Genomic DNA, 27860 nt, shown 5'->3' on the forward strand with positions numbered 1-27860 from the left:
GCCAAGACAGTAAATGAAAACTCTCTAATACATCGCAAAATCATTGGAATGCTCCTTCCGTACTTTGCACATCTTAATATGTCTACCAGATATAGTTCAGGTTCGAATATGGACTATATTTGTCCACTCCTTCGGGTACCTCCCACACAAAATTCTGGTCAAATTCACTTTAAGACCTGCTCTCGAATCACTTTGATTTTTGCTGTAGCAACTCAATTATGACAGTAAAAGTTTTTTTTTTTTGTCAGGGGTAAGTTCATACTTCTTGAGAAAAGAGCCCGAAAGATGTAAAAACCCCTATACCACCATATGTAGTGGCTGGAGAGCTCGAACCGAATACTGCGTTCTTCCACAATTTGGATATAATATTTCTTCGAATGTTAGATGAAATTCAAAGATGGTGCTTTTAGGTCCACTCCTTCCCACAAAAGTTCGAAAATATTCGCCAAAATGGTACGCGCGATATCTCATAAACGCAACAACCGATTTGGTCCAAATTTTGGAACCCTAAATATTTTGTCCAAACATAGTTTATGTTCAAATGTGGGCCCTATCGGCCCAATTCTTGCGGTACAAATGTTCAACATTTTTGTGTGGTTAAGGGTCTGTTCGAAGATCCTTTGGAAATTTTTACCGAAGATTTTCCTAGCGGCCCCGTTTACAGCGATATTGTGTTTTTCGTAGGAAAGTATAGTACAAAAGCCCTATCTATCGATATCCCCCGCAAATTTTTGAGCTTTAATCCAATCCATATTTTTGTCGGTTCATACGCCCAAAATTGTGGAAGCCCCAATAAATACATAAGGTGTGTTTTTTTTTTGTGGAAACAAGCGTTTCACTTTACACAGACTGAGGGTATATCTCTGTCGGCAAAGCCGACTGATACTTTTTTACTTGTTTGTATACAAATCAACATTTGATGTTTATTTTGGAACGATTGTGTACCAATGCACTGATTTAAGTGTCCGCAGAAGTTTACTATAGCATTCATGTCCGATTACTGCCTAGGTGAGACAAGTAACTTTATTATATTGTCGTGGAACCAATCCTTGACATATTGGGATGCATGTCGAATGTTTCGAAAAAAAAAAACTATAAACGGGCGGAACTTGCCGCGTCTACTTAGGTTACTTCCCTATGTAAACTTTAAAAACGCAGATACATGTGTTTCATATTTTTAGCACTACTTTTATAATCTAATCGGTTTTTTCCATCATTTGAATTTTGTTGCAAAATTGAACTTTGTTGCACAGTGTAATTACAATGTTTGACAATCTATGGTAACTTTTTATCATATTTATAAGAAGTTATGCGACCTATGTCTCATAAAAGTTAACCTATACCAACAAATTTAATTCCAAATTCCAGCCATTTCAGTGGTATATTGAGGCTAAAACCTTGAAAATGTCGAAATTCGGGAGGTACCGTTCTAAGGGGGCTATATGAAGACGTTAACCTATACCGACAAATTTCAGGTGGAACGTTTTATACCCCAAATGAAGACCAAATACTAAATTCCAGCCATTTTATTGACATATTGAATCTAAAACCTTCAAAATACGGAAAATCGGGATGTACCGTTCTATGGGGGTATATCAAAACGTGGACCGATACCGGCAAAATTCAGGGTGAAAGTTGTGTAGTCCCAGACTAGACTAAATACCAAATTTCAGTCATTTCGGTGTGATAATGAGGCTCAAACCTTCAAAGTACCGAATATCGGCAGGCACCGTTTTATGGGGGTACATCAAAACGTGGACCGATACCGACAAATTTCTGGGAGAAAGTTTTGTAGCACCGAAAAAGACTAAATACCAAATTTCAGCCACTTTGGTGTGATAATGAGGCTAAAACCTTCAAAATACCGAAAATCGGGATGTCCGTTCTATGGGGGGATATCAAAAGGTGTACCGATACCGTTAAATTTCTGTGGGAAAGTTTTGTAGCCCAAGGGAAGACTAAATATCAAATTTCAGCTGTTTTGGTAGGATAATATATCTTAAAACTTCAATGTACCGAAAATCGGGAGATACCGTCCTATATAAAATTTTTTGTGCAAATATTTCTTAGCGTCGGGAAACACAAAATACCAAATTACAAGCGATTATGTAGTCAAACGGGACTAATACATTCAAAATATCCTTAAGTAACGCGTACTATATAGGGGCGTTATATGGGGGCTATACCAAAACTTTGACCTATATAAACAATTTTAGGTAGAAATGTTTTTTAGCCTCTGGAGACACAAAGTACGAAATTATAACCAATTCGGTGGCCAAATGGGACAAATATCTTTGAAATTCCTTAAAACGTCGAGGCTTCGCGCAACGCTTTGTATGGGACCTTCATAGCTCATTTTCAGTACCAAAGTCCTACGTACATACATTAGATTTTACCAAAATTTCATCAACCTACTTCAAACTGTTCGGACGCTAAAGTGATTTCCACAGATGGACATGGTTATATCGATGTAGAATTGCACGCCGATCAAGAATATATATAGATTGTTGGGTCTAAAATGATTATTTCGAGTAATTACAAACGAAATGACAAACTTAATATACTCCGCATAGTATGGTGGAGGATATACAAATATGCTAAAATACTCACAAAATGCTGAAAATCGGGCGTAGCTCTTATATGGAACTATATCAAAACTTGAATCTATACCAGCAATTATCTGTAGGAATATTCTAATCCCATATCAAAGACTAAATACTAAATTTTATTCATTGCGGAAATCGGGAGGTATCATTCTTTGGGGCCAATATCAAAACCTCGACGATATGGCCCATTTTCAATACCAAACATTCTAAGAGTAATAGAAACTATTGTACTCGTATATAATTATAACGCACTATCTTAAAAATTTCGAGCTGAAGAACATGATTATATTGACTTAGAATTTTATGCTGATAAACAATAAATATTCTTTATAGGGTCTCTGACGAATATTTCGATGTGTTGCACCCACAAAAGACAAATCCTAAAATATTTGTGTATTTCCTTCTTTGAAAAACGTACGTGTATTTTAAAATAATTTTAAAGCATTAAAGGAATTTCACAAAAAAAAAAAAAAAATCACTTGTTTCAAACCATAAATGACTGAACGTCGAATATGTATAATCATTTGCAGAATTATTCTGTTGATGACTGTTGGAAACAGAAAGAGAAAACAATTCAGAAAGGCAAAAATGTCGAAACAAATATATGATAATAAAAACCAAATGATATTATAACATTTATTTTATTAAATACAAACATACATACATATGCATGGATGTGTATTCAAATGTGCCATACGTTTCATGGGTCAACGATATAATAAATATGTATATTTATGTGTTGGCATCTGAGTTCAGGTGTAATGTAGAATATTATTAAAAAGAATGTGGCCGCCGGTGTGTGTTGTTGTTAGTTAAATGAAATTTGTTCGAAAAAACATTCTGTTTACATGTAAAAGGAGATCATCCTCAGTGTGTCGAGAGACAAAAATGGAACCTTATATACATTTGAGGCGCTCGACGCCAAAACGGCCTAACGCACATATTTAAAAAATCAAGCGCGTCATTTGTATAAACATGAAGGTTTTTACATGTGTATATAATTTGCTCATAAGACCTTATTTTTGATTAAATAAAATAATTAATTTAATCAAAAAAATTTACATACATTATTTATTTTCCGAGGTGGACTATTATGACTTTAGGAGTGCATTTAAATATGATATTTAGTAATGAGATGAATGCATGATCGAATAAAATTTAAAACTTTACTCTTCAAGTGAATCAAGATATCAAAATTCAATGTTCGCATAGATAATGTTGAATAAAACCTAAATTAAATTTAAATACTTTAAATTTCAAAATAAATCCATAATATTGACGACATTTTTAGTCTGCCATTGGTATTGTACGACTTACTGTTAGCAAATATAGATACCATCATAATGTAATTCCCATTCATTCCACCCTTTAATCATTGGAAGAGTAGTAGTAACATAGTACAACATGTGTTTATGGCATTTGGTTTTGAGTATCATCACTCTCTTGGGTACTGTTATGTTTAGAAAATAATTGCACATTTTACAATTTATTACAATTGTTTGTGACAATAATATCACACAATAGGGCACATACATATGTTTGTATGCACGAACATTTGCATAAATTCCAAACATAATATATTAGTTTAGAGTAAATTATTATCAGTTTGTGCATCATTCACTTGTAGTTAAATAACACTATGCAACACTGAAAATGCAAACAACTTCTAGTGTGCATTTTTTGAAAGTACATATTTAGGCTATAAAAACCCTAGTAAGGTTTTGTCCTGTCAGATCCAGTTCGGATTTTATGGCCTCATCTAAACCGGGCCAAATTTACACTTTTTGGCACTGATCAGGTCTTTATCTCAGAAACGAATAGGAATTTGGCCTTGCTGTCTTTAGCAATATTGTAGCCCTAAACTAGTAGAACTTATCTTTTGAAAAACCCACACAAGAAAAACTCCATCTATGGCATCAAAATGTATAAAATATGGAAAATTTTACATAATTGCTGAAATTCTGGTCAGTATCGGCTAAACTGTTGGGAGTTGATCCAAGTAACCTTTTGCAAAAATCTTCCGAATAAAGTTCTCAACAATTCCTTAGAACATTCTGAAACTCTAAAATGCTTGTTTCACGTTGTTTCAGCGGTATTTTGCATCATATCTTTTACAGCACGTATTTCAAACACAGTTCACACCACCAGTTTATTCTCGCATTTCGGATTTCACAACATTATTGACATTTTTATTAAATCGTCGTTGAACAAGTAAAAAAGTGTCAGTCGACTTTGCCGACAGATATATACCCTCAGCCAAAGTGAAGCGAAGCTTTTACCTCCGGACAGATCGAATGTATTTCAGGTCTCTTCAGAATTTGGCCCTTTTTGGACATTTGAACTTGCCGACAATAATGTGGAATAGGAATTAACTGCGCTAAGACACAAATGTTGAACTTTTGTAGGGCAGGTACTCTTAGGGAGGACCTATATTGGCCATTTTAGAAGTTTAACTAAATTTTGATAAAATATTAGGAGATCCAAAGTGATATATTTAAAATATTGGGGAGAAGTACCGAAAGTTGTGGACGGGTATTGCCCATGTGACTAAGTTTGGATATAATATGACGAAGACCAAATGTTGGACCAAATCGGTTGAACAGTTCGAGAGTTATCGTGTTCTTCGACCGCCACATATGGTGACATAGGGGTTTTTTACACCTTTCGGGCTGTTTTCGCAAGAAATATGGACTTACCCTGAAAAAACTTTTACCGTCTTAATGGTGGTAGCGTATGCATATAGCTTCAACAAAAATCCAAGTGATTCGACAGCAGGTCTTAAAGTGAACTTATCCGACATTTTGTGTGAGAGGTACCAGAAGGAGTAGACAAATGTAGCCCATATTCGAACCTGATCTATATCTGGTAGATATATTAGGATGTGCAAAGTATGGATTACATCGGTCACTCCCTTCAGGAGTTATCGTGCGCAAAATTTTTCCCAACATTTCTGACGTTCTGTGGGGGAGGTACCTGAAGGAGTGGACCGATATAGCCCATCTTCGAATTTAAACTATATTATTATAAATATGTTTTAAATATTACGAAGGCCAAATTTTGGACCGAATCGACAGATCCGTTCGAGAGTTATCTTGCGCTCCTACCACTACACAAGGTGTCATAGGGGCTTTTTGCAACTTTCCGGCCATTTTCTCGGGAAGTATGGACTTGCCCCTGATGAAACTTGTACCTTCGTATAGGGAACAGTGAATACAAGATGTTACAACAAAAACCAAGGCGATTCGAGAGCAGGTCCTAAACTGAACTTTGCCGAAATTTTGTGTGGGAGGTACTCGAAGGAGTTTACCGATTTAGTCCATATTGGAACCTCATCTAAGTCTGGTAGAAATTTCATAATGTGCAAAGGATGAACCAAATCGGTTGCTCCCTTCAAGAGTTATCGTACGCACAAATTTTCCGAACATTTTCGAACTTTTGTGGGGGAGGTGCCGGAAGGAGTGGACCGATATAATCCATCTTTGAACTTGAACTAAGTTTGGACAAAATATTACGAATCGGCAGATCCGTTCGAAAGTTATCTTGCGCTCCAACCACTACACACGGTTTCATAGGGTTTTTTTTTGTAACTTTCAGGCTATTTTCTCAGGAAGTATGGACTTGCCCCTGATGAAACTTACAGCGTCGTATAGAGGAGAGCGAATACAACTTGCGTAAACAAAAATCAAAGCGATTCGAGACCAGGTCCTAAACTGAACTTTTCCGAAATTTTGTGTGGGAGGTACCCGAAGGAGTAGACCGATTGAGTCCGTATTGGAACCTCATCTAAGTTTGGTAGAAATTACACGATGTGCAAAGTATGGACCAAATCGGTTATTCCCTACAAGAGTTATCGTGCGCACAAGTTTTGCGACAATTTTTGACCATTTGTGGGGGAGGTACCTGAAGGAGTGGACCTATATGGCCCATCTTAGAACTTAAATCGAATCTGGACAAAATATTTCGATACCCAAAATTTGAACCGAATCGATTGATCCGTTCGAGATTTATCGTGCGCACCAGCCAGCCAGACAGACAGACAGACAGACGGACAGACAGACAGACGGACGGACATTGCTAGATCTACTCAAAATTGTCTGAAACGGATATCGTACAAACATACTTGGGGTCTAAAACCATTATTTCGATGAGGCACATTTTTGGTCGTATCAAAGTGTAAATACCCTCTTTAGCCTAAAGGCTGAGGGTATAAAAATGTTCTGAAAACAACGGCATAGAGACATTTTACAACAATGACATGTTCCGAAGAGTTGTGTATTACATTCCAGGGAATATTTTTCCAAAAGAAAGTATTCAGAAAAAATTAACGGTTTTGGAGATACGGTGCGAAATGTATAAAAATTGTAGAATTTTTGCATATATTTTGAAATTTGAGGCAATAAATGTAGTTTTTCGAGTTCATTATTTCTCCAAGTATTTTATTCTTGTTCTTATCTACAAATTTGCTTCAGAGGTCAGACGAAGATTCGCATTGGTTTCAGAGATATAGCCCCGAATTTCTTTAAAAACTCAATATTTAACCATGTTTAGATGGGGCCATAAAATCCGAGCTGGATCTGACACAACAAAACATAACTAGGGTTTCTTGTCGTTTGGGTCTGTACTTTCAAAAAATCCTCAGTTCAAATTGTTTGCACAAGATCACCTTAAAAATGTTGCACAGTGTAATGGATAAAAAGATTGTTCAAAGAACGTACCCTCCTGCGATTACAACATTTCCCGACACAATGGAAATGTGCTGAAATTGTTATGGTACCCAAGCCAAATAAGCCAGAAAACCGAGTTTCATCATATAGGCCAATCAGTCTTCTCACTACATTTTCTAAAATATTTGAGAGGCTATTTGTACAAAGGTTACTGCCTATTTTGGAGAGATATAATATTATTCCGGAACACCAATTTGGATTTCGACATAAACATGGAACTCCGGAACAATGTCACAGAATCGTAAATGTTATAGCTAATGCTCTAGAGCATAAAATGTATTGCTCAGCTGTATTTCTGGACGTGCAACAAGCATTTGACAAAGTCTGGCATTTGGGCTTACTTTATAAGTTAAAGAAAATACTTCCTGCGCCTTACTACATATTTTTTAAATCGTATCTTCATGAAAGAAGCTTCTATGTCAAAGTAAATGATAAACAGTCGCGAATTTATGATATTCACGCTGGCATACCCCAGGGAAGTGTATTAGGTCCTATTCTATACACTATATTTACTTATGATATGCCCTGTATTGAAGGGGTAACTGTGGCAACATATGCAGACGACACTGCTTTTCTATACTCTAATGAATGTAAAATTGAGGCTTCACGGATAATCCAAAGGCAGTTAGACATGTTATGGGAATGGTTAATTGCTTGGAACATAACAATTAACACCCAAAAATCATCTCATATTACTTTTGCACTCAGACATGGAGATTGTCCTGACGTTAATTTAAATGGTTCGATAATACCACATTGTTTATCCGTCAAATACTTAGGCATACATTTGGATAGAAAATTGTTATGGAAAGAGCATTTGAAAGCCAAGAAAAATCAGATAAATATGAAATTTAAAAAGATGTACTGGCTTCTTGGGGCGAAATCCGAGTTAAGTTTGGAGAATAAAGTTATGCTATATAAATCAATAGTTAAGCCTATTTGGACCTACGGGATACACCTTTGGGGTACCTGTAGCAAATCGAATATAAAAATGATTCAAACAGTACAATCAAAAATCCTACGAAGCATTACGGGCGCTGAATGGTATGTTACCAATAAAACTATAAACAATGATCTTGGCATTCCTTTCGTAGAATCAGAAATCAAAAACATCAGTACCAAATATTTGGAAAGATTAAGCAACCACACGAATGTATTGGCAATTACATTATTGGACGAAAGTGATACTGTAAGACGACTCAAAAGATGTCATGTCCTAGATTTACCATTTCGGCATTAAACCACCACTTATCATCTCTATATAGGAATATATATGTATAGTTATCCTATTCTAAAGAAAGAATAGGATCATCAGTTATTTCTGTCATTTTTTATTGTAAAATGTTATTTCATTTGCTTAATATTATTTAATAGATTGCAAATAAAGATAAATTAAAAAAAAAAAGAACGTACCCACAGAAAACGCCGAATGCCGGCCGTACTTTGAAACTTTAATTTTTAAAAGTTATGGTATTGGTAAACTCTTAGTAGTAGTTCCAAAGTCCGAGATTACCGTTTACATCCAGTTCCACTTGTCAGATCCATTTTCGAATTTTTAATACCCTCCACCATAGTATTTAGATTAGAATTAACTACATATGTCATTCCGTTTGCAAAACTTTAAAATTTACTCGTCGGAGACCGTATAAAGTATACATATTCTTGATCAGCAATAAATTCTATGGCGATATAACAATGTCCGTCAGTCATTCGCCCGTTTATCTGCTGAATTTTGCTGTAATTTAATATAGAAAATTGTTATACCATAGAACGTATCGCCAGATTGTTGATACTTTCAAAGTTTTAACCGTAATTTCCTACCAAAATGGCTTGAATTTGGAACATAGTATTCGTTGGGGTACGAACAATTTCCGCAGAGAATGGTCGGTATAGATCCACAAAGTTGCAAAAGTTAAATTCTTGTCCGTTGGCCCCCCGATATTGTGTCGACATACATTTTCGATTTTCATATAGCCCTCTATAGAACAGTACCTCCCGGTTTTCCGTACTTGAACGTTGTAGCCACATTATTTAATAAAATGGGCGACTGTCACATATCTGCTGAGATTTGTCGTTATAGGTCCTCGTTTTGATATAGCTTCCATAGAACGGTTACTCCTGATTTTCGGTATTGTGAACGTTTTAGCGTCACACCACCGAAATCGCTGATATTTAGTATTTATAAATGGTATTTACTTAGTGGGTATAAAATATTCTCGTAGGTCCACGTTTTCATATACCCCCATAGAACGGTACCTACCGATGTTTGATGTTTTGAAGGCTTTAGCCACATTATTCGACCGAAATATGTGAAATATGTGATTAGTCTTCCTCTTACCTCCAAATAACAAAGGTCCAAGTTTTGACATAGCACCAATAGAATGGTTCCTCCGAAGTTAGGTATTTTGATGATTTTTGCTACATTTTTGAAGAGGTTCTAAGGGTTCACGAAACTTCTCCACCAAAAATTGCAGGCATAGGTCCATGCCTTGGTATATCACCATTATTACGGTACCCCCGATTCTAGGTATTTTGAGGATTTTAGCTACATTTGTTCGGTCACAAAACTTCTCCCATGTTTTAGTATAGCCCCCATATAACGGTACCTCCCGATTTTAGGTATTTTGAGGATTTTAGCTAAATTTTTGACCGAAATAGCTATAAATCGGCATTTATACTTCTCCAACAAAAATTGTTATTCGACATTTGATGTTTCCAGTAGCCGCAAACTTATCTTCAAAAATTGTCAACGTGGGTTCATGTGCTGGTATAGCCCGCCCGCTTATCACGGTTCCTTCCCGATTTTAGGTGGTTTGAAGAGTTTAGCTACATATGTTGACCAAAGTAATTGTAATTTAACATTTGAGGTTCCCTGTAGTCACAGATATTCTCCACCAAAAGTTATGAACATTGCTTCATATTTTAGTATAGCTCCCATATCACGATACCTCCACATTTTAGGTATTTTGAGAATATTAGCTATAATTTTGTTACCGTACTAGCGGTAATTTTACATTTGAGGTTCCCAGGGTCACAAAACTTCTCCACCGCAAATTGGCAGTTGGTATTTTGAGGATTTTATTTAATTTTTTGCTGGCATTTGAGGTTCTTAGTGGTCACACATTCTCCACCGACAATTGTCCTATATGACGGTACGTCTCGATTTTAGGCATTTTAAGGATTTCAGGTATATTTTTTGACCGAACTAGTGGTAGTTTTACTTTTGAGGTTCTTAGTGGTCACAAAACTTCTCCCTCAGAAATTCTCAACGTGGGTCGATGTTTTGCTATAGTCCCCATGTAAGGGTATCTTCCGATTTAGGTTGAAAGGAACTGCCCGATTTTCCGAGCATTAACGGCGTTCCGAATAAATGCGAACATTTTGTAATAAATTTGATTGTGACTAAGGGGTGACCCCCCACTTTTAAATTTAACAAAATCGAAAAATTGTTATTGTTTTTTAAAGTATGAATATGATGGAATATGAATTTTCAAGTCGATCGGAACAATTTTGCCGGAGATATGAGCTTTGGAAGGGAAACATTTATTGTGTTCTGTATGCAACATAGAAGTGACGATTTGAAATCGCTGCCAACTCTAGCTCGAAAACTAATAAACCGATTGTCATACAATTTTGTGGGGTTATCAAGGACATCAAAATCTAGTTCTTCATCGATCGATTTTATTTTTAAATGTTTTTTTTTTTTTTTGCCGGAAAACATCAGTCTTAAAAGCCGAAAATTGAAATTTTGATTTTTTGGTCCATTATATACACCAAATCTAATATTTAAAGAAACTCAATAGATGAACGACTAGATCTTTATGTTCTAAATAAGCTCACAACAATATATGACGATCGGTTAATTAGTTTTCTAGAGTTGGCTAGAGTTGGCACCGCAAAACGCTTTTACAAAAAAGAAAGGTTTCGTGAACGGGCATTTGCCACAAAACCACATAATATTTTTCAACGAAAAAAATCAGATACCAGATAAAGATGTGCTCTTTAGGATGAAAAAAATTGAGCAAAAAAAATGGTAGTTTTCTTAGAAAAAAATCATGAAAAATTGCCTTTTTTGGGCTTTACAAGTGCGGGTCACCCCTTAAAGTGCAAAGTTCTTTAACAATTGCGGAGAAGGTACCTGATAGAATGAACCGACATGGTCCATTATGAAAATGGAGTCATTCCTTTGAATTTGGAAACATGGACTTGCTCGCGAAAAAATTTATATAGCTGTAATCAGAATCACTTCCTTTGGCGAAAATGCAATGGGCAAAATTTTAACTTCTTTGAAATGTCTAAATATTTACCATCTCGGGTGGGGTCCGGGCCTCCGGGCCCCTGGCTACGTCGGTGGACCATTAAGTCAGAAAATATGGGCTTGCCCAAGAAAAACATTATGTCGCTGTATAGAAGGAAGTACAAGGACTAATTTCGATGAAAATGTCAAAACGACCTTAAACAGCGAAAATTTTGAGCTTTTGAACGAATCATCCGATATAGACCTTCTTGGAACTTGATGTAATTTTGCAAGATTTTTTACGATATAAAAAGTTTCAGCCAATTTGGATATGCAGTTCGTAAGATTGTATTGTTGTTATATGGACAGCTAGGAAACCCTTTTTCAAAAAATTTCAAAACGATCCACAGTGGATCCACTTGTATGGAAAAATGGCCAAAAATATTTCTGTGTAAATATTAAACTAATGCGCTGGGTACAGCTTTATGCTGCTGCAAAGATTGTTAAACGAAACCATGAGCGTAGCATTCCCCCCTCTTTCCCCTCTGGAGTGGGTATATGGTATTAATAGTTTTTTGCTGTTAGTATAGAATGTCTTGAACAGAAGAATGGATTATCCTATGATGCAAAAATAGGCATGGGGAAACAAAACAATCTGCATAACAACATAAAAACCAACCAATTTAGCTGGTTAAACACCCTAACATTTTTGTCTGAAAATTGGTAAAATTTTTAATATAGGCCTTCTAGCGTTCTTCCTGGAAGAAGCGTACCACCCACGTAAGTCGCATATTGAAGAAGAATTCTTAACCTTTCCATTGTTGCCATATATATAAAAGTGCGTGGTCAGATAAAAGAGTTACCCCCTAATATATCCATAGAACCCATATTCTAGGACATCTTTAGTCTGTGGCCCACCATTTATAGTCTGGCACTAGATGGCAGCTCATATTAATACTGGATAATCCTAAAACCATGGCCTACATTGGAATATTATTCCCGAGGTGGGCACTGGTGGGCATGACCGAATTGACATTGCAAAATACAGTAGAAAACATTCTGCTAAATAAAACGACACAACGCGCTATTAAAAAAAAAAAACAAGTAAAAAGTCGTTTAGTTCGGCCGGGCCCAATTTTTTATACCCTCCACCGTAAAATAGTCTTAATTAAAACGGAATGTTTAGTTTTCTTTCACAATTTTAGGTGGACAAATTATCTAATCTAATCTAAAAAGAGTGTCCAGCCAGGTGAAAGGTATCATCTACGGAGCTTTATTAAAGTGTGGACCTACGTTTACAATCTTTGGGGGAAAATTTTTATAACAGCAGGGGAGCTCAAAAGTTAAATTACGGGTAGTTCAATCAAACAATGTAACCAAGACCCTCAAAATACCGAAAATCGGGAGGTACATTATATGGGAACTATACCAAAGCATGGTCCTACGTTGACGATTTTTAGTGAAGAAATTTCGTGACCACTGAAAGCTTCAAATGTCAAATTACAGCTAGTTCGATTTTTCGTGCATAAGTTTCGAGGCACACAGAGAACCTCAAATGTTCCGTTAAAAATTGTAGCTTAAACCCTCAAATTACCGAAAACCGGGAGGTACCGTTATATGAGGTCTATACCAAAACATGGACCTATATTGACGATTTTTTGTGGAGAAGTTTCTTGACCACTGAGAACCTCAAATGTGAAATTACAGCTAGTTCGGATAAAAATTGTACCTAAAATCCTCAAAATACCGAAAATCGGGAGGTACCGTTATATGGGGGCAATACCAAAACCTAGACCTATGCCGACGATTTTTAGTGGAAAAGTTTCGTGACCACTGCAAACTTCAAATGTGAAATTACAGCTAGTTCGGTTAGAAATTGTAGTTAAAATCCTCATAATACCGAAAATCGGGAGGTACCGTCATATGGGGGCTATACCAAAACGTGGACCTATACTGACGATTTTTGGTGGAGAAGTTTCGTGGCCTTAGAGAACCTCAAATGTCAAATTACAGCTAGTTCGGTTGAATTTTTTTGCTAGAATCCTCATAATGCCGAAAAACGGAAGGTACCGTTATATAGGGGCTATACCAAAACATGGACTTATGTCCATAATATTTAGAATATAAGTTTGTTGATCACTAAGAATCCTGAAAGTGAAATTGTAGCTAATTCGGTTTGAAAATGTAGCTAAAAACGTCAAAATACCGTAAATCGGGGGTACCGTTATATGGGGGCTATACCAAAACGTGAACCGATATAGACCATCATCGAACTTGACTTGCCTGCAAAAGACGCATCTTCCCAAAATTTCAGCGTTCTATCTCCATTTTTGTGGACGCTAGAGTGATTACCACAAACGGACGGACGGACCTGCACAGATCGACTCAGAATTTGAATATATTTACTTGCACGTAAATTGTATGTAAATTGTATTTACAAAAATAAATATTAGTCAAAAGTTCCTACTTTTTGAGCTTTTTTAACAAGAGCGCGTTCGATTGAAACAAAAATATAGTTTAAAAAAGGTCCATGTCATAACTGTCAGGGTTGCCAGATGTTGTACCAAAAATTTTACATTGTCGAAATCGACTCCAATTTGTCTGAAACGGATTTCTTCCAATCATACTTGGGGTAAAAACCATTATTTCGATATTAGGCACATGTTTATCGTATCAAAGGCTGAGAGTTAAAAATAAAAAACTTTGTTTCTTGTTTAAATATACAAAAAAATTTTAACACTTATGTATTTTAGATTTAACTTTAATGGCCAAAAACGCAACATTTCACATTCAAAAGCGTTTATAGCTGTCTTAATAAAAAAATTTAATACAAAATTGACTGCAGCTTTTCAAATAAATAAACTTGTTTATGCATGGCACCAACTAACTAACTAATCGTTATATTGGTAAAATATTTTAATTTTTCATAAAACAATAATTTGATTATGAACATATTTTACGTACATACATATATAATTTATTCACTATTTATATTTATTTTCTCAATCAAAGTCAGTTGATGCAAAATAAAATCAGCTACACATTTATGAAATTACAAAAATCATATTTAAAAAATCATAAAAATTAATATTCCATATAATAAACACACAAATAGCAGACTCAACAACAAGAAATAACAACAATAATAATTGATAGTTAATAATGATAATAAACATATTTTTTATTTAAACTCTAACACAAATAATAACAATAAATATGTATGTATATATACCACGATGATGTTGATGGTGAGTAATTACTCGCTCGAAAAAATCTATAACATTATAGATAACGATTTAAATTGTGGGGGAAAAACATTTTGAGCAATCAACACATATTATTGCTTTTAATAAACATGGAAAAAAGATAAAATTCAAAAAGCGATTTTTAGTGAAAATCATATTGCAATTATAAAACTAATTGAGTGTCATGGGATATTTTTGTAGAATGTTAAATCAAGTCTTAGGACAGGAAATTAACAGGTTTATATTTAAATGCAATAAAACTAAATAATAATAATAATCATACGACACATAATACCTTGTGCTTAATAATTGACTTGTAGAACTCACGCGTACATAGTTCTGTTCCCATTCAAATAACGGATGGTGGCAATGTGTTTTCAAAGGTATTGCTAATATTTTTTTTAAATGAAAATATTGGTCTTTCGTGTTACAGACTCAATTTATTTTCCTGATACTAAATACTAATAGATGTGATGACGGATGTCTGTTTATATCTAGTCTTTCTCCCAAGTAGTCTTCTTGTATATTTAAATCTTTAGCAATATCTTTGAATAAAACATCGATAATTTAAATGTCAGTATACATTATAGTATTTACCTATTTTCCATTATTTATCGTTAGCTTCTATAAATATCTCTTTGTCATTACTGTTGATATTTTTTTGTTTTTCTTCTCTGTTCTTTTCAATCAAGTCCCGACTACAATGTCTGGTTTCGTCTTTCACAATATTATCTCAACAAACAAAATGACATCGTTCAACAGCAACAGCAGCAATGAGCTAAAAGACTTTATTGTGTCTTTTTTCGCTTTTGTTATTCTTAGTTGGCTTAGTTAAACATTCATTGTTGAGGGAATTGTGCTGGGCTTTGATGAAAATGCTGTTGATATCACTCACAATGTCGTTGTTGTTAACAGTTGATGATGATAATGATGACGATGTTAATAGAATAGAATGGGAAAGGATACTGGAATCATTGAAAACATGTGTTGAACAAATATTTTCTTTGTTGTAACACCCCCCGTGTTGACCAGCTCAAATTCAAAGTCATTGTTGAACAAATAGTACTGTTTTTCTAAAGCAATAACAGAGATATTAACAGCATCAGAATTTCGAAAAAGGAAGATGAATTCAATGAGTTTTTTATTTAAGAATTGTTTTGCAATTTTGTCTAATTAATGAAAAATATTTTAAATTATTAAATTTTTGCAAAATGAATTGCTTTAAAAAATTTATTTTGGAGAAAAGTGTTACATATTTACAATGTACATACGCAAACAATTGTTTATCGTAAAGACATTACTGAAGCTAAGATATTGTTTTAATGCCAAAACATAAATTTCGCCTGAGGGCTTTTTAATGACGCTGTCAAAGGTCACATTTCAATTTCGCGATTTATTTTAACATTACTGTTTCAGAATTATATTATGTTTACACTTCCACAAAACTAAAGCTGTGGGATCTCTGTATATATAAGGCTGTATCTCTGTTGTCTAACCATGTACATCAACATAATTGACTTCAATGGAAATGTCAGGAGTTCCTCTTCTGAATATAACTTTTGTGTGTGAAACATATCTTCCAGGAGTAATGTTACAGTCATTATACTAAAAATGTTGCCAATATTCACACAAAAGTTCTGGTCCATTTAACCGGCTAAATATTTTCTGATCATCACGTTAAATTGCCATCTACTTCTTTGTCTTAAACCCAAACCTTACATAAAATTTACCATTGCGACATACAGAGCCACTACAAAATTTGATAACAATTTTGTTTTTGGTCCATTTCACTCCCTAATTAATTCACGACCATCGCCAAAAACAATAGGTACCTATTCTGGTCTGAACCCAACTTCCATACTCGTGAAAAGTGGTCCATAATTGCGGCCTGTAGTTTGACTATAATTTTTAATAGACCGACGGACTGACACACATCTCAAAATCGATTTATCTCGTCGATATATGAATTTTGGTATGTATACCAAATGGGGGGTCGTCGACGAATAATTCGCTGTGTTACGTGAATTTTTCGAAAAACCAACTTATAATGTTCTATGGAGCCATATGAAAACGTGGACCTGTGGTTTAGAATAGTTTTTTCAAAACTCTGTAAAGATATTTTCACAATTTGTTTGTTCGACAGTGAACACAATCAGCTTTCCGATGCATGAAAAACGATCAAATTCGCTAGTAGTTGCACATAAATTCAAGGACAAAGTTAAAATGTTGAGTTTTTTTTTCACATTTTGCATCAAAATATGAGTGTTTTTGAGTTTTTCATATGTTCCAATGTATTAAATAAAAATAGGTAAAAAAACTTTTTAAGTTAAACGGTTTTATGTTAAACACACATTGCAATGTTTAAGATAAATGTACTAAAAACCAAAAAATAATAAAATAGATACAGTCGTGGGAATTATAAACATATGCATAGACTAGACTAAAATAAAACCGTGGGGCACGTCAATTGTCTACAATCGTTGATTAAAATGTTTGTTTTGTAATGTTACACTATAATTAGGCAGTTGCTCAACCGACAACGATGGACGTGTGATAAGTAGGGCTAGAATGTGGAAACAAGCTAGCAAGCTCGATTATAAGCGAGTTTTAGGGTTTCATAGTGGTGAGCGAGTAGTACTTTGTCGATTAAAGACAAACTACGAGCAGTGAAACGCTTCCTCGCCAGGCAGCAATGTGAATGTCCAACGATAAACTAGTTGAAACATCTCCTTTATTTACATGGAGTGTATAACTATTGGAATTTCCATGAGCAAGAAATAGTAAGTAATTTCCACACCACTTGCGGGCCAACTGCCTAACGACGAATTAAACGATTCTTCTATCGCACATTAAGTCGATAATTTGTAGACAATTGACGTGCCCCACGGTTTTATTTTAGTCTAGTCTATGCATATGTTTATAATTCCCACGACTGTATCTATTTTATTATTTTTTTGGTTTTTAGTACATTTATCTTAAACATTACAATGTATGTTTAACATAAAACCGTTTAACTTAAAAAGTTTTTTTACCTATTTTTATTTTCTAGTTTTTAGTTTTTATTTCGCATTCTGTTTAATTCGTTTAGTGCTTCATTATTTCAAGGTTTCTTGCCCGTTAGTTTATTGCAGTCCATCTCCTCTATACGTAGTCCCTGCAAAGATCTTACTCTACTAAGAGCCACGTAGGCTTGACCTTCTTCAAACAGTTTCGCACCTAAGTATACGACTGCGTGATCCACAGTGCTGCCCTGCATTTTATGTATAGTAGAAGCCCATGATAGTATTAAAGGCAACATTCTTCTTTCAGCCGTCCCGTAATTGTACTTAGCTGGAAACTGTATGGCTTTCGGGTGTATAAGATGTACTGTATAGTGCACTGTATTCTTCTTGTCAAGCCCTTTTATTTGATACCCATATTGGTGGGATTGATAAAAAATTGTTATCAGCCATTTGGTAGCGGCGGCCATCTTAGATTTCAATTTTGCATAGTAAATTGTATTCTACTTGTTGAGACCTTTCATTTGATACCCATTTTGAGGGGATTGATAAAACCTAAGTTATCCGCCATTTTGTAGAGGCCGCCCTCTTAGATTTTAATTTTATATAGTACATTGTATTCTACTGGTTGAGCACTTTCATTTGACACCCATATTGATGGGATTGATAAAACCTACGTTATCCGCCATTTTGTAGCGGCCGCCATCTTGGATTTCAATTTTTTTAGTATATTGTATTCTGCTTGTTGAGCCCTTTCATATGATACCCATATTGATGGGATTGATAAAACCTACGTTATCCGCCATTTTGTAGCGGCCGCCATCTTGGATTTAAATTTTTTATAGTATATTGTATTCTGCTTGTTGAGCCCTTTCATTTGATACCAATATTGATGGGATTGATAAAACCTACGTTATCCGCCATTTTGTAGCGGCCGCCATTTTGGATTTCAATTTTTTACAGTATATTGTATTCTGCTTGTTGAGCCCTTTCATTTGATACCCATATTGATGGGATTGATAAAACCTACGTTATCCGCCATTTTGTAGCGGCCGCCATCTTGGATTTCAATTTTTTTAGTATATTGTATTCTGCTTGTTGAGCCCTTTCATATGATACCCATATTGATGGGATTGATAAAACCTACGTTATCCGCCATTTTGTAGCGGCCGCCATCTTGGATTTAAATTTTTTATAGTATATTGTATTCTGCTTGTTGAGCCCTTTCATTTGATACCAATATTGATGGGATTGATAAAACCTACGTTATCCGCCATTTTGTAGCGGCCGCCATTTTGGATTTCAATTTTTTACAGTATATTGTATTCTGCTTGTTGAGCCCTTTCATTTGATACCCATATTGATGGGATTGATAAAACCTACGTTATCCGCCATTTTGTAGTGGCCGCCATCTTGGATTTCAATTTTTTACAGTATATTGTATTCTGCTTGTTGAGCCCTTTCATTTGATACCCATATTGATGGGATTGATAAAACCTACGTTATCCGCCATTTTGTAGCGGCCGCCATCTTGGATTTAAATTTTTTATAGTATATTGTATTCTGCTTGCTGAGCGCTTTCATTTGATACCCATTTTGATGGGATTGATAAAACCTACGTTATCCGCCATTTTGTAGCGGCCGCCATCTTGGATTTCAATTTTTTTATAGTATATTGTTGTTGAGCTTTTTGAGCCCTTTCATTTGATACCCATATTGATGGGATTGATAAAACCTACGTTATCCGCCATTTTGTAGCGGCCGCCATCTTGAATTTATAATGATAATGAATAAATATAATTGTATTGTCACCAAAATCCAAAGTGTATACAAAATTTCAGATTAATCGGTTGACAGGAAGAGGGTGAAATTTGAATTACTAAATTTTGACCCAAGAATAAATAATAAAACAAACGGGGTGAGCTAAATAAAACCATTTAATAAAAAGGTAAAACACCAATAAACAAACCATACAAAAAACAAGTAAGCAAAGGCTATAGTCGGACAGGGCCGACCATACGATACCCTACACCACTACCCTGCGAGTTAGCTTTCAGCAAATCAAAGTTTCTTTTGGACAAATAAGCTTATTGTAAGAAATAACTTTTTGGAGTCTGCAACCTTATCACATTAAGTTTAAATAACAATATAATAATTGTTCCACAAACATCACAGAAGGGACAGGGCGTGCATCACGATTCATATTACAGCAATAGACATTTAGTCTGGACCTAATTTTTTGAATATTTTGACATATTTGCTAAACCATATGGAAGACTTTGTGTCCTAAATATCCCACCGAATTGCCTGAAAGTTTGTAATAAGTATTCATTCATCACAATTTTTGACCTCAAATTTATCGTTATAGGTCCAGGTCTTCATATAGCTCCCATAGAACCGTACCTCCCGATATCCGGTATTTTGAAGGTTGTAGCCTCAATATCAAACTGAAATTTGTATTCAGTCTTCGTTGGAGGTAAAAAAACTTTCCATCTGAAATTTGTCGTTATATGTCCATGTCTTCATATAGCTCCCATAGCCAGAACCTACCGATTTTCTGTACTTTGAAGGTTATGGTATCAATATCCCTCCGAATTGGCTAAAATTTGGTATTAAGTCTTCATTGGGAGTATTAAACTTTCCATCTGAAATTTGTCGGTATAGGTCTAGGCGTTCATATAGCTCCCATACAACGAAAGCTCCCCATTTTCGTAATTTTGAAGATTGTGGCTCTGCTTACAGATTTCTCTGTTTTATTGACTTGTCTGAAGTGAATTTCAAACAGAAAAATTTACACATAAACATTTTAGAAGATATTATTGAAATATATGTAGCACACGAAAATATGTGAAATACAGAAATTTTCCATATGCAAAAATAATATTTGCATATGCATAATTTATACATTTCGCATATTTTTGCATATGTGATATATTTCGATTGGAATTTAATTAGAAGCCAAAATTATGCAATTTTTACAAAAATAGGTGTTGCATAAAATTCCGCTGTCTACATATCATTGAGCTGATATTAATCGGGGTGCTCTCATTGGTATGAGAGAAGGCTCCCTTGTCCCTACTGGGATGTTTGTGGAACAATTATATATTGTACATTGTAAGAAATATTCTTAAATTTGAAAATTGGCGTTGTTCAGCAATTTCTGCTACATCTTTTAAATTTGGAAAATTGGACAGGTAATACGATAGGAAGAACTGGGAATTTGTCTGTCATGATAGAGGCAATTTGTAGCATGGGAGGAAGACGTGGTTCTCTTCACAAAACTCATTATATCTTAGGTAGTAGGTCCGTTATTAAGCACACATATTATTGCAATTTTCATCAGAGGAAAGATCGGTAATTTTTCATATATAGGCGACTTTGCCGGTATATGCCCTCCAGGGATTCAAATATGGACCAAAAATAAAATGTTTTTATTTAGCATACAAAAGTAATGGTCCATTGCACCCGCTAAATAATATCAGATCATCATCAAAAAATGTAGGCATCTTCTTCGACCTAAACCCTTACCTCGTGCAAAATTTCGTGACTATTGAGCTATAATTGCGACCTCTAGAGTGCTTATGATTACACTACAAGCAAAAAACTGGATATATTAGGCTGTAACTCTGTTATCTGACCACATAAATCAACATAATTGGCATCAATTGAAAGGCCAAAAGTTGTCCTTCCAAATATTACTTATGTGGGCGAAATGTGTGGTCCAGGAATAAAGATATTACCGATATATTAAAAATTTTCACAATTTTCACACAAAAGTTGTGGTCCATTTAACCCTCTAAACATCATCCGATCACCATCTCAAATTGCAAGCATCTTCTTTGTCATATAATCTTACATTATTTAAAATTTCTATAATTGCGACATACAGAGCCGCTACAAAATCGGATAATAATTTTGTTTTTGGTCCATTTCACCCGCTAAATATTTCTCGATCATCACCAATAAGAATAGGGATCTATTCTGGCCTGAACCCGACCTCCATACAAAATTTCGTGACGATCGGTCCATAATTGCGGCCTGGAGCGTGTTTACAATTTATAACGGACAGACGGACGGACGGACGGACACACATCTCAAAATCGCTTTATCTCGTCGAGATATGAAGATTGGTATAACACATTGGGGGTCTCCGGCGAATATTTCGCGATGTTACATGAATTTTTTCCAAAACAAACTTATAATACGCTTTCCACATAGTGGTTTAGGGTATAATGAGGAAAAAATTTCAAATTTTTGTTCAAAAATTCATAAAACTCATTTCAAACTAAAACTAATTTTTTTAAAAAGTTCATTTGTGTAAAATTTCTGAAATTCATATGGGTAAAGAAAAAACACAAAATGTAAGCAAAAACACACATTTTTACCCATATAATTTCAATAAATTTAAAAAAGTGTTAAGCGGACGGAACGGGTCGGGTACAGAAGTATATATGGGCTGAAGGAGGACACTCTCAGGCATCATTATGCGAAAACGAAACTTTGTTCCATGTTGTTCCCTAAAAGTTATACTCCACTTAAGTTGGAATTTCAATAAAAGTTAGCATCTGAGGAAAAATAAAATATGTAGCTCACTAAGTGAAAACGCTACGAATTTATTAAAATGGTTCTTAAAAATCGGCGAGGACAAAAAATTGGGGTTTTGGTCAGGAAAATTGATTTCTGAACCACTTTGCGGCGATGTTTTATATCGCCAACAAAGAGTAAATACGACATGTTAGCCTACAAGGTCAACGTTCTAAGGAGGCCATTTCAACAGCTGGAACTGTACCTAAACATTCCTAGGAGATGTTTTGATTCCCAAAGATCAGCCATTACCTTGAAATAATGAAACTAAAATCTTAAAAAATAAAACAAGTAAAAAAGCATTAAGTTCGGCCGGGCCGAACTTTTCATACCCTCCACCATAAAATATTCATTCCTGTCCCCAACTTTAAGTGAGTACGTTAAAATGTCAGATAATGTACATAAAATGCTTCATTCGGGAGGCCCTTTTTTATGGTGCCTATATCTAACTGTTGACAATTTTTGGTGGGCTAGAAATTGGGAGGTACTGTTATATAGGGGTTATAATAAAACATGGGCCTATGTTGACAGTTTTTGATGGGAGCCTTTAATGTCAAATAACTCCTAATTGGGTTAAAAAATTTAGCTAGAATCCTCAAAATATCGAAAATCGGTACATAACGTGAGAACTTCAAATGTCATTAACAGCTAGTTCGGAGGTATCTGGGCTATACGAAAATAAGAACTTAAATGAACAATTTTTGTTGACTTTTAAATTTCAAATTACAGAAAGTTCGTCCAAAAAATAAAGCTAAGGTACGGAAAATCGGGAGGTTTGTTTTGGGGCTATACACAAACATGGACCTACGTTCGGTTAAACATTTTAAGTAAAATCCTCAAAGTACCGAAAATAGGTAAGTATCGTTATATTGGGGATATGTTGAAAATTGTTGATGCAGACGTGTGGTGACCACTACAACCTTCAAATGTCAAATTACAGTTAGTTCTAGTCAGTTAAAAATTGTAGCTAAAATTGCCAAATTACTGAAAATTGGGAGGTACCGTTACATGGGAGCTATATCCGAACATGGACCTATGTTGACAATTTTTGATGGAGAGGTGTTGTGACCAATAAGAACTTCAAATGTCAAATTACTGCTTGGTTTAATATTGTAGCTAAAATCATCAAATTACTGAAAATCGGGAGGTACCGTTATATGGGGGCTTTCTTGACAATTTTTGGTGGAGAGGTGTGGTGACCACTAAAAATTTCAAATGTCAAATGTTCAAATTACAGATAATTCGGTTAAAACTTGTTGGTAAAATTCTTAAAATACCTGAAATCGGGCGGTAACGTTATATGGGGGCTATTCCAAAACATTGACCTATGTCCACTAGTTATATAAGTTTATTGACATTTAAGAACCCTAAATGTCAATTGATAGCTAAATCGGTCTGAAAATGTAATTATTATATGGGGGCTATACCAAAACTTGGACCTAGGTCCACAACTTTTGTTATATAAGTTTAGTTACACTTAAGAACCCTAAATGTCAAATTATAGCTATATCGGTCTGAAAATGTAGCTAAAAACGTCAAAATACCGTAAATCGGGGGGTACCGTTATATGGGGGCTATACCAAAACGTGGACCTATGTCCACAAGTTTTGTCACATAAGTTTATTGACATTTAAGAACTTCAAATGTCAAATTATAGCTAAATCGGTCTGAAAATGTAGCTAAACCCGTCAAAATACCGTAAATCGGGGGGTACCGTTATATGGGGGCTATACCAATACGTGGACCTATGTCCACAACTTTTGTTATATAAGTTTACTGACTTTTAAGAACCCTAGATGTCAAATTATAGCTAAATCGGTCTGAAAATGTAGCTAAACCCGTCAAAATACCGTAAATCGGGGGGTACCGTTATATGGGGGCTATACCAATACGTGGACCTATGTCCACAACTTTTGTTATATAAGTTTATTGACTTTTAAGAACCACAAATGTGAAATTATAGCTACATCGGTCTGAAAATGTAGCTAAAAACGTCAAAATACCGCAAATCGGGGGTACCGTTATATGGGGGCTATACCAAAACGTGGACCTATGTCCACAACTTCTAATTTATAAGTTTATTAACACTTAAGAACCCTAAATGTCAAATTATAGCTTCATCGGTCTGATAATGTAGCTAAAAACGTCAAAATACCGTATATCGGGGGGTACCGTTATATGGGGGCTATACCAAAACGTGTACCTATGTCCACAACTTTTGTTATATAAGTTTATTGATACTTAAGAACCCTAAATTTCAAATTATAGCTAAATCGGTCTAAAAATGTAGCTAAAAACGTCAAAATACCGCAAATCGGGGGGTACCGTTATATGGGGGCTATACCAAAACGTGGACCTATGTCCACAAGTTTTGTTATATATATGTTTGTTGACACTTAAGAACCCTAAATGTTAAATTATAGCCAAATCGGTCTGAAAATGTAGCTAAAAACGTCAAAATACCGTAAATCGGGGGGTACCGTTATATGGGGGCTATACCAAAACGTGGACCGATATAGCCCATCATCGAACTTGACCTGCCTGCAGACAAAAGACGCATTTTCCCAAAATTTCAGCGTCCTATCTCTATTTTTGTGGATGCTGGAGTGATTACCACAGACGGACGGACGGACGGGCGGACGTGCTCAGATCGACTTAGAATTTTACCCTGATCAAGAATATATATACTTTATAGGGTCGCAAATGAGTATTTCAATGCGTTACAAACGGAAAAACAAACTTAATATACCCTCCATACTATGGTGGAGGGTATAAAAAAAACGGCATGTATCGTTATATGGGGGCTATATCAAAACGTGGACCTATACCGACAAATTAAAAATAAAAAGAATCGGGAGATAACGTTCTATCGGGACTCCATCAAAACATACATCCATGTTTTTGTATACGACCAGGGTTGCCTAATTTTACGATTTATCGTCATTTTGACGATTTTTTTGGGCCAAAATTTAAAAAATCATTATTTGACGATTTGATTTTTCGCGTAAGCCAAAATTGCTTGAAATAAAACATATTTTATAAAGTTCGTAGCACTTTCCAGCCATATTGACTATATTTAAGTGTCTGAATTTCTTTGTAGACAATGGTACCTCGGTATTTTTATGATTTTTGCCCCACCTTTGAATTATATCAGCTGAAAACTTTCGTTTAGGATTGTTAGTGGACTTAAATCTTCCTTGAAAAGTTGTCGACTTGAAATGGGAATTGTACCAATTTCGTTGTGAAAAAATGTATGAGGCCAGATTTCGAATGACAGTTTCTATCGATATCCGATCCTTCAACAACCACAATGTACGTGGATGACCAAACTACTTGTATTTTGACATTTTAAGATTCCCAGCGGTAAAAAAACTTGTTCACTAAAAATTTACAACATGGTTTGGTATAGCCCCCATATAACGATACATACGTCCCGATTTTTTGTATTTTTATGGTTTTAGCTACGTTTTTTGAATGAACTGTCCGTAATTTGACATATGAGGTTCACTGCAGTCACGAAATTCTTCCTAAAAATTGACAACATAGGTTCATGGTTTGGTATAGCCCCCATATAACGATGCATACGTCCCGATTTTGAGTATTTTTATGGTTTTATCTACGTTTTTTGAAGGACACTTGAGGTTCCCTGCTGTCACGAAACTTCTCCACCAAAGTTGTCAATATATGGACATGTTTTAATATATTACACATATAAAGGTATTGCCCGATTTCAGGTATTTTAAAGTTTTTTTTTTTCTACTTGCATTTAATTTTCCCATTGGACATTGGCACATTCGAAGCAGAAAGAAAAATAATTATTATATTTAATAACGCTTTCTTCCTTTTTACTTCTTATTTTTTTAAACGTTTGATCTGTTTTTAGTACAATTAGAGGCACCGCCTCTGTTATTCTGTTTTGTATAGTCATCGGCTGTGTGTATATCTCTGTCGGCAAAGATGACTGATGTTTTTTTACTTGTTCTTTAAAGTTTTTGCCTATTAGGGCGAAGATATAAGGGGCCGCGTAACGAACATCGAAACCGGCCACACAATTTGATGGGTGTGTGTAATCTAATCGGCTTTCTTTTTTCATTGGTGAAATATCTTCGACCATTATGCTCCAAAGAGAATTTAATAGAATGATCTTTGCCATAATAGGAACAAGTAAGAACGGCGTTAAGTTCGGCCGGGCCGAACTTGTTATACCCTCCACCACAAGTTGTATTGAAGTAAAATGGAATAATTAGTTTCCTTTCGTGTATGAAGAAGACTTAATACTAAATTTTAGCAATTTCTGTAAAACAATGTGAGGCATCATTCTATGAGGGCTATTTCAAATATACCGACAAATCTATACCGACAAATTTCTGACGGAAAGTTTTTAGGCTCAAAGAAGACTAAATACCAAATTTCCTATATTTCGGAAAGAGAATGTGGCTAAAACTTAAAAAATACCGAAAATCAAGATGTACGCTTCTATGGGGATATAGGAAGACGTGGATCTATACTGAATATATTCTTCTGGAATATTTTATAACTCTTGGAAGACGAAATAACGAATTTCAGCCATTTCGGTTGGATAATGACGTCAAAATCTTCAGTATTACGAAAATCGGGAGGTACCGTTCTTTATGGGCTATATCGAAACGTGGACCTATACCGACGAATTTTAGTCAGAAATGGGGCAATATGAAAGCGTGGACCTGTACAGACATATTTCTGGCGAACAGTTTTATATCACATTGAAGACTAAATACCAAATTTCAGCCATTTTGGTGGAATATTGAAGACACAACCTTCAAAATACGAAAAATCGGGAGGTACCTTTCCATGGGGGCTATATGAAGGCATGGACCGATACCAACAAAGTTCTGGGGGAAAGTTTTATACCACCAACGTAGACTGAGTACCAAATTTCAGCCATTTTGGTAGGATAATGAAGCTAAAACCTTCAAAATACCGAAAATCGGGAGGTACCGTTCTATGGGGGCTATATGAAGGTGTAGACCGATACCGACAAAATTCTGGGGGAAAGTTTTATACCCCTAAAGAAGACTATGTAAAAAATTTCGGCCATTTTGGTAGGATAATGAAGCTAAAACCTTAAAAATACCGAAAATCGGGAGGTACCGTTCTATACCAACCATCCTGCAAGTAATAAAAACTTCTGTACCAAATTTTGACTCTCTATCTTTAAAATTGCGAGCTGTATCTTGATGTACATATTGATATGTGTCGTATGGTTATTATTTGATACAATGTGACATTTACTTTCGTTGAATGTTAAATGTTTGAATATTGATATTTAAGGGATGATACTAAGCACCGCCCGATAAGTATTTCTGTGAATTTGTTTATTATTGACTTGAACTTATTTTAAACAGAACTTTCTTCAGCTAAACAAGGTGAGTTATTTGCAAACAATTTCTTATATAAGACCGTATATATGAAAAACACAGAATGGT

General features: G+C 35.1%; 1 protein-coding gene across 2 annotated transcripts in view; it reads left to right on the forward strand.

Annotated features, from left to right (window-relative positions):
* Gfrl (Glial cell line-derived neurotrophic family receptor-like) overlaps positions 1-27860 on the forward strand; it is a 618264-nt gene that overhangs the window by 486575 nt on the left and 103829 nt on the right. The window lies entirely within an intron of this gene.

Source organism: Musca autumnalis, unplaced genomic scaffold (genome assembly GCF_047663935.1).
Source record: "Musca autumnalis isolate F117 unplaced genomic scaffold, ASM4766393v1 scaffold_1, whole genome shotgun sequence".
In the NCBI taxonomy this organism is placed as follows: Eukaryota; Metazoa; Arthropoda; class Insecta; order Diptera; family Muscidae; genus Musca; species Musca autumnalis.